General features: G+C 41.1%; 1 non-coding gene across 1 annotated transcript; it reads right to left on the bottom strand.

The window, feature by feature from the left end:
• Positions 1-324: 324 nt before the first annotated feature.
• TRNAS-CGA (transfer RNA serine (anticodon CGA)) lies at positions 325-406 on the bottom strand. The gene has a single exon. It is a non-coding gene; the product is annotated as a tRNA-Ser (tRNA).
• Between the last annotated feature and the right edge of the window lie 8,390 nt (positions 407-8,796).

Here is an 8,796-nt window from a genome sequence, read left to right as displayed (position 1 = left end):
GGGAATGCTTTAAAGAAGCATTCTTTATAATCGGCTCTCTACAATCACAAAGAGAAACCATTTTCCCAAATTCCAACGTCTCTGTACACTTTGCTGCTGTAATCTCTCTTAACAGATTTAACAACTTCGTTTCATCGCAGCCAGTATTTTTGAGCGCGCTCTAAGCCCGGTGAGGACAGTGGGGAGGTTGGGCTCAGGAGGCTCACAATGAAAGGGAATGAAATCTGGCTGCCGCCCACGCTTTTTAAATCTCTTAAAAAACTTGGGTTCCAAATCGGAACTGCAGCCTGATGGTTTTCTGGGAGGGTACCTCGAAAACGTGGACGCTGTGAGCAGGATTTGAACCTACGCGGGGAACCCCCATTGGATTTCGAGTCCAACGCCTTAACCACTCGGCCATCACAGCTCATCCACAGCAACTCCCTTCATCAGACTAAAGACAAGTATGCATTGTTTCCATGCAAGGTGGAAGAAGAGATAAGATCACGGACTTTTAAGTGTCCCCAAGAAAAACTTCTCCAACTGCAGGCTTGCTTATTTCACTCAGTGGCGATTTCGACTTTTCGGATATTTAGGCAAAAAAAAAAAAAAAAAAATCTTGGCAACATTTTTTAATACTTCAATTTTTCTTTCATCCCACGGATGTGGGAGAATTGTCATGTTCTACCTATAAAATGTATCTAGATCTGAAAAACTTCTCACCACGCCGACTGCTACAGCCCTGCTCCAATAAACCTTCATCTCTAACATGCAATATTGCACAAATCTCTTAATAGATTTCCCTTCTTCCACCTTTTTCATCCCTACAAAACATTCTGTGAAAAGCAGTCTGAGAGATCTTTGTGAACCTAAAACACTTTATGGCACAGCTTTGCTCAAAACTGAACCGGCAACTCCTCATTTCATCAGAGTAAATGCCAAAGTCCTCACTGGGCCTACTGGATTGTCTGTGATCTCATTTCTCTGGTTGTACTCCTTCTTGCCTACTCTGCTGCCGTTACTACTGACCCTCTTGTTTTACATTGTATGTATCAGGCACATTGCTGTTTCAGGGCTTTTGCACTGACTGTTCCACCTGCTGGTAATACTCTTGCTTTGATATAGGTATGACTCAGCCCCTTATCTACTTCAGGTCTTTTCTCAAATATCACCTTATCAGTGAAACACGGCTATAAGTATAAACTCCCCTCATTCCAATGCTTCTCCTCCCGGTTCTTTATTTTTTTCCATATCACTTATGATCATTTGACACACTTTAAAACTAGCTTGTTCATTTTGTGTATTTTCTGTCTTCTCTATGAGAGTGCAAACTCCAATGAGGGCAGAGATTTTTGTCTGTTTACTGCTAGACTCCCAGTACCTAGAGGAATGTCTGGTACATTTATTGAATGGATGACATTCAATAAATATTTGCTGAAAATGAATGAAAAGGGTTTTAATATCCCATTTTGCAGATGAGGAAATGAGATTCAGAGAGGTTATTAATTTTCCCAGGATCACAACATAATAAAACCAAGACTGAAACCCAGCATTCAGACTTCCTTCCTAAAGATCTTTCTGCCCTTCCAGAGATGCCTTAAGGGTTACGGATGAAGTTGAGAGGGGAGGATAGGGAAGCAGTGTTGGCTAACTTGGGGAAAGAGGAAGAACTACAGAGGTTGGGATGGTTCAAAACAAACAGCTTCCTCCACAGGAACCATGTATTTGACTAGAACTTTTCTGATGCTCACATTCAAAGGCAGCAATCTATATGGTGTGTCTTAGGGAACACTGCCTCAACATCAGGACCATTGTTCATACCCATTCGCTTAAATGAAAAAATTCAAGTCTCCTGTTCTGAAATATTCATTTCCCCATTTCCTCCAGGGGAGCAATACCAGTAAAAGCATAATGTTTGTGACAGTTATCTCTGGTTACTCTCTATGTCCTCTGAGACTCTTCACATCTGGCTTTCTCTGCCTTCTCCCTAATCTGGTAAAATCGCTTTCATATTCTATGCTCAATATCACCATCTTAATATCCATTTCTTTCTGTAGGCCCACGCTTCTTCTAGAAAACTGCAATAATGTGGAACACTTTAGCCCCAGTCACTCATGGATGCAAATACTGGCTCCAAATTTTACAACTTAGTGATCTTGAGCACTCCCCCACATCTGCATCTATAAAACAAGTAAATGATTGTCAATAACAACGGCACCTTCACCCTTATGCTTGCTTGTTAGTTTTTATATGAAAAATCAATAACTACTTGATTTAATACCTGGTAACAAATGGTAGCTATTGCTACTGTTCTAGCTCTTTCTTTCCCATTTTTAGTTTCAACAACATAACATGGGCAGGGAATCAGAATATGCCACCCCAAAATATGTCACTTTGGCATAAGGATGGTTTTGAAGGCAATGGAGAAAAAGCAAACACAGGAAGGACTCTCAGTCCTCTTCCTCTCTGCCTAAAATCAGGGCGTATATTTCCCTTTGTGAAGATGTTCCCCTCCCCACCTCCTGTACCAGAAGGAGGAGAACAACCCTTATCACCAGAGATGGAAAGTCAACACCAAGATGACTCTGCACAACCAACCTTACTAAAATAACCCTTATCTTCTATTAGTCTCCCCATATATTTACCTTCCCAGATTACTGCCTTTGGAAGCCCCAATCCTTGTTTTCTCTGTCTCTACTTCTCTATAATTTATTACCTTTGTTAAAACAGTATAAAATCTTTTGAGTCTAACTGCTTCTTTGGGTTTTCACTTCTTTTCTGTGAAGTCTCTGTGTATGTAAAATTAAAATATTAACATCAATAAAATTTGTAAACGTTTTCTTTTAGTAATCTGTCCTTTGTCAGTTTAATTCATAGGTCCCAGCTACAGACCTAAGAGGGTAGGGAAAAAGCTTTTCCTCCCTTACACATGGCAGGTGCAAAGATCAGAGCTTTGCAACTTTGAAGAAACTACACCCACTTCCAATAGGATATTAAGGAATGAACAGGTAATGTGGAGCCAGGCATACTCATGTTTGAGTCATAACACACACACTAGATCCACACTTAGGCCAGATAGGCGATCACTGCAAGACTCAGTATCTCAAATTACTGAGATACTGAGTCTTGCAGTGAAATTAGGAAAAGAATACCTTCCTCAGAGAATCATGGTAAGGGTTCAATCTTAACACCAGTATCTACTGAGTGTCTATTTTGTATCAGGTATATACAAGGCAGTGTGGATACATTGATGAGCAAAACCAGACACTGCTCTTACCCTCATGCAATTTACTACATTCCACTGAGAGAAACAGACATTAAGCAAGTTATCACACTGATAAATGTAAAATGTGCTGGGAAAGAGAATACATGATACTATGAGTAATACAGGACGTTCACTTAGGGATTTTAAGGAAGTCTTCCTTGAGAAAGTAATAATCCAGCTGAGATCTAAGCATGAGCAAGAGATAACTAAGCAAGGAGGCAAGCACAAAGCTCTTCCACTAGAGGGGACATCATGTGCAAAGAGACTGATTACCTGAAGGCCCATGAGTATGGAACACAGACTGCAAGAGGCAGTGAGCTGTGACATGAAGGTGGAGAAGTACTTAAGAGTGGGTATTTGGGGCAGTTATACCTAATGTGTTGTATAATATGACATCTACAATGTGTAGTGTGGTTCAGGCTCTTCAAATGCTTGTTTCTGCCTCCTCTTGCCTTTATCTAGACAAAATATCCAGAATATGAGATCTGGTGTGACTTAACCTCTAAGGAAAAACCAGTTAAATTCCCCCAATAAGTTTGAAAGAATTCACCTCAAGGATCGTGAGAACCCTCCTAAAGGCTGGCAGGGGCAAATTCGGAGCCCCTGCTTCCCATTCGGAGATCTCAGTCTCTGTCGCCCTCGTGTGGTCACTCGTGCAGGCACGGATGTTAACTGAGTTGAACGCTTGCAAGACGAAATAATTTCCCTGAACGTGGGTCAGGAAAGCGGAAGCACCCTCCTTCCTGTGTTATGTCCATTCCAAAAGAAAAACTGTCCTCCTTAATGGTTTAGCAAAATACATCATGAAATACACACAAACAAGTCACCAAACTTTTCAACCCTTTCTTATTTCAGGGAAATCCCTCAAACTGCCCGAATACCTAACTGATTTCAGAAATGGTCAGGGTTCTTCCTTTCATCCGGGACGGTCTCCGCCTGAGCTGGATGCCAGATGCTGAGTTTTAGGAAAACGTTGCGTTGATTCCGCTGAAGAAAAGGAATCAACGACAAGCGAGGGCCCCGAGTCCGCCCTGAGCCTGGGGTGGCTTGAGGGGAGGGAGCGGATCCGGCATTTCCCCCTGCGGAGGGACACCCACTGGAGTTGAATAGCCTAACATCAAGCCCCGCCGAGAAGCGGACCCAGAGGATCTTCCTGGAGTGGTGGGAACGGAGGGGAAGGGGCGGTCCCGAAAATGCAGGGAGGAGTCGCCTTTCTCCAGTACAGATACCCAGGGGGTTCTTGAGGGCAGGGGTCTTCTCTTACTCAACCCCCCACCCCTACTCCTCCCCACAACTCTTCTTCCCCATCTACGTCTGAAGAGTTTTGGAACTACTGGACGGTACTAACAGGAATAAGCATAACTGGACAGTTGTGCGGTCGCTGCTCAGTTTCGAAGTGGAGCACTTTTCTTCCTCTGAAGTTCAGGAGAAAGTCACTTTGCAGAAAACCCACACGTCCAAGGGAGCCAGTGTCTCCCGCGCAGCGCAGGCGGGGTCTTGTGCAGCGGGTGTCTCCTCGGGTTGACACCATTCGGGCCTCTCGGCCCTTCCAGCGGGAGGACTCCGAGTACAGGAGGAGAAAGAGCGGCCCGCGACCTGCGCGGGAGGGGAGGCGGGGACACTTCAGCGCAGGTGGCGTCGGGACGGCTTTTCATTTTAAACCCCTGGACCTCAAAAGAAGCGCAAATGTCTGTGTTTGTTTTGAAGTCTGGCACCACAAAACGAAAGCACAGGTTTCGTGCCGAAATGGGAAACAACTCAGAAGGAAGTGTAGAAGCCAGACCTATTTCCGCCCGATTTCGATCCGGGGACTTTCCGCGTGTGAGGCGAACGTGATAACCGCTATACTACGGAAACCGGACACGTTCAAGGGACACGTGAAGGTATTCCCTGATGCCCTAGGTCTTAGAAATTTTTACATTTTTTGAAATCAACGATATTATACACGAATAGAAATGCGTTTACCAAATATATCTACCACAATGTTCAGAAGCCTGTTCGAACAGCCAAAAAACTGGAATGCCCTTGAAGGCTTCCCAAAGAAAATGACACCAAATCTAAGACTTCATAGATGAAAAGAAGTATGATGGTTGTAGAGAGGTAGAAAGGGAATTTTGTTACTGGCAACCGAATGAAGTGGGAATAGTTCGTGGAGTGGAGCGGGGCTGGGAATCCAAGAATTTGAAGCAAGGCTTGGAAAGAAATGAGACTTAAATGGAAATATATGAGCCAGATCAGAGGGAAGAGGGATGTGCCTTCCAAAGAGCGGAAGGTAGATTTCAATCTGAATATGATGAGAGATTGGAGACTAACCTTTAATTCTTGGAGTATAGACGTTATCATTGAAAGGTGTTTTTTTGTTTTTTTTAAAAAATCAAAGTGTAGTTTACATACATTAAAATGCTCTAATCTTAAGGGTTCTTATAGCTCACTGGGAAAAAAATGTGACAACTCATTGATTCAATAAGCTCAGCGAATAACAAGCAGGATAAACACAAAGAAAACTATAACTAGCCAAATTATGTTGAAATTCTTGAAAAACAAAGATGAAAACATCTTAAAAGAAGCTGGAGAGAAACGATACTACATGTTAGGTTAAACAAAGATTAAATGAAATAACAAATACTCATTCAAAGAAAGGTAGAAAAAGAGAAACAGAACAAGTAGGACAAATGGGAAAAATTATGATGACCAACTTAAACCCAAATATAAATAATTGCATTTAATGTAAATGGAATAAACAATTAAAAGGCAGAAATTGGCAGGCTAAATAGTAAAATAAAACAAAGAAAAACAGGAACGCTCTGTGTCCTGCTTACAAGACATACACTTGAAAAATAAGACAAAAGATTGAAAGTAAAGTGACGGGGAAAGATAAACTATGAAAACATCAACCATTAGAAAGCTGGTGTGGGTATACAATATGAGACAGAGTAGACATCAAAGTAAAAAGTCATACTAAAGATAAAGACGAACATTTCATAATGATAAAATGATCAATTCAGCAAGAAGACATATCAATTCTTATATGAAGCAAAACTGAGGAAACTAAAACAAGAACTACAATAAGCACAATCATGGTTGGTGATTTTAAAGACCACTTTGAGCAGCTGATGATAAACTGACAGAAAAGGGGAAATAAGTAGGGATAGAGAAGATGAACCATAGCTAGTAACCAATCAACTTGACCTAACAGACATTCAGACTACACCCAACTACTGAAGAATTCACATTATTTTCAAGTGCATATTAAAAATTCACCAAAACAAACAAGTGCCATCAAACAAGTCTCAATAAATTTTAAAGGACTAAAACAATTCTTTTTTTTTTTTTTTTCCAGTACGCGGGCCTCTCACTTGTTGTGGCCTCTCCCGTTGCGGAGCACAGGCTCCGGACGCTCAGGCTCAGCGGCCATGGCTCACGGGCTCAGCCGCTCCGCGGCATGTGGGATCTTCCCGGACCGGGGCACGAACCCGTGTCCCCTGCATCGGCAGGCGGATTCTCAGCCACTGCGCCACCAGGGAAGCCCTAAAACAATTTTTTAATGTTTTCTGACAATAACAGAATTAAACTAGAAGTCAATAACAAAAAGATAAGTAGAAAATTCTAATACTGGGAAACAAGCATTACACTTCTAAATGAAGTATAAGTACAATGGAAACTAGAAAATAGTTTGAACTGAAAGAATGAAAATACAACATGCAACTAAGCAGTGCTTAGAGGGAGATATATAGGTTTAAATGCATATATTAGAAAAAGAAGAAAGTTTAAGATTGGGAAATTTTAAGGAGGAAATTATGTTTTGTATTTTAGGCCAGAGATTTTTGTCTGCTGTGTTGAGAATGGCTTTAGATGGCCAGTCTTGGAGACAGGGAGAACAGGAAGAGGCTGTTGTAGATTGTGGTGAAGAAGAGATATTGAAGATCCAAATAGGAACCAACAGATGAACAGAAGGGAGGGACATCTCACATATGCTGAAGGTAGAATCAGGAAGACTTTGAGATAATTTAATTGGTCGGGTAAGGTAGTGGGAGGAGTCAAATTTTACTGCAGATTTCCAGTGGGATTGATGATCAGTTGAGCTCATGGTGTACTGTGTAAGTGGTACTCATGTGAAATGCAGGTGGCAATGGAAATATGAGTTTGATATTAGGGAGAGACCTCTTTCAGACATGGATATTTTTGAAAGATCAGTTCCAGGCAGGCAGCCAACGAAGGGTCAGCTCCAGAGACTCCGCAATGAAGACAAGATGTAAATGTCAGCCCTGGAGAGTGCCGAGTGCTTTCAATTTTTCCATGTGTGATCGTGGTTTAGGTGCAAGGCTCAGAGAACTTTAAACTTAACAATCTGTGGATATTCAAGACTCCTAAGTTTGGTGTGCTGCTTATGTGGAATTGTAGACACAGAGAAGAAAGTATGATAACAGGAAACAAGTACAGTTGAATCCAGAAGATCTCAGTTGAGTCTGCAGAGTAACAATGTTTGGAAGTAGTTTTCCATAGTGTAGTCATTATCATATTCACTTCACACACCTAAGTGTGTGGGCACCAAGTGGAAACACTTCTTAATCATTTCTCTCCCCGCAATATTTTCCATCATCACCGTGCCTTACCTTCCACCTTTTTAAGGGACTTTCCATTCGAATTGGTTCACCAAACTTTATCCAGTACCCAACACGAGAAATGAAAACCTGGCCATGAAGAAGAAAGAACCACACAGCTGGCCTAAGACAACGTCAGGCCTACATTGAGAGCACAAAAGAGGAGCTGTCCATTTGAGGATCCCAAGCCAGGACACATTTAATGGGGGAGGAAGTTTGAATGAAGAATTGTTTAGGTCAAGAATGAAATAGCATTTCAGTTAGAGAGAAGTCCCTTTAACAAAAACACGATTGTGAATGTCCATGATTTGTTTAAAGCTGTTTTATAGAATAACAATAGTTTTATCATTTAGTACTATTAAGTAGTCAACATTTCTGGAGGTACAGAATATTACTGATTAGATTCAATTCCATTTTAAGGGGTTCTTTAAAATGTCAGTCTTCTGACACATTTGCATACCTGATGCTCAACAAAGGTGTAATTAATCTGTTGACCCATGACAGTGAGAAGCAAGAAGGTACTTAGGGTGCAATCATTGTTTGTAGAATTCTGTGCACATTTCTAAGTATGGGGGAGTGGGCATTTGTAGAGTCTGACAAATTATTTTAAGATATATCTTAGAATGCCAAAGGAAACTGCAGATAAAACAGAAACACATTTGTTTTAAGGATTTGATGTGTTTTTCAGAACTTTTATGTAAAAATCTGTCTAGAAAAGAGTCTAAGACTTCGGACCTCAAAATGCTTTTTTCATCTGTCTCCAAACTCTTGTTAGATGCTTTATATGTTTTGTCACTAACCATTTTTCTCTTAAGATGACATCATATTCTTCTCTTTTCAAAAATTTCAGTGATGTCCTAGAGTCCAGAATCACTTAAAAAGTAGAAACAGCTATTACAGCACTCAATTTAAAGTTTAAATTAGGGTTTTTTAGCTTTCTTTAATTTTTTC

This window comes from Kogia breviceps, chromosome 10 (genome assembly GCF_026419965.1).
Source record: "Kogia breviceps isolate mKogBre1 chromosome 10, mKogBre1 haplotype 1, whole genome shotgun sequence".
In the NCBI taxonomy this organism is placed as follows: domain Eukaryota; kingdom Metazoa; phylum Chordata; class Mammalia; order Artiodactyla; family Physeteridae; genus Kogia; species Kogia breviceps.
This window is presented reverse-complemented; position numbering and strand designations above follow the sequence as displayed.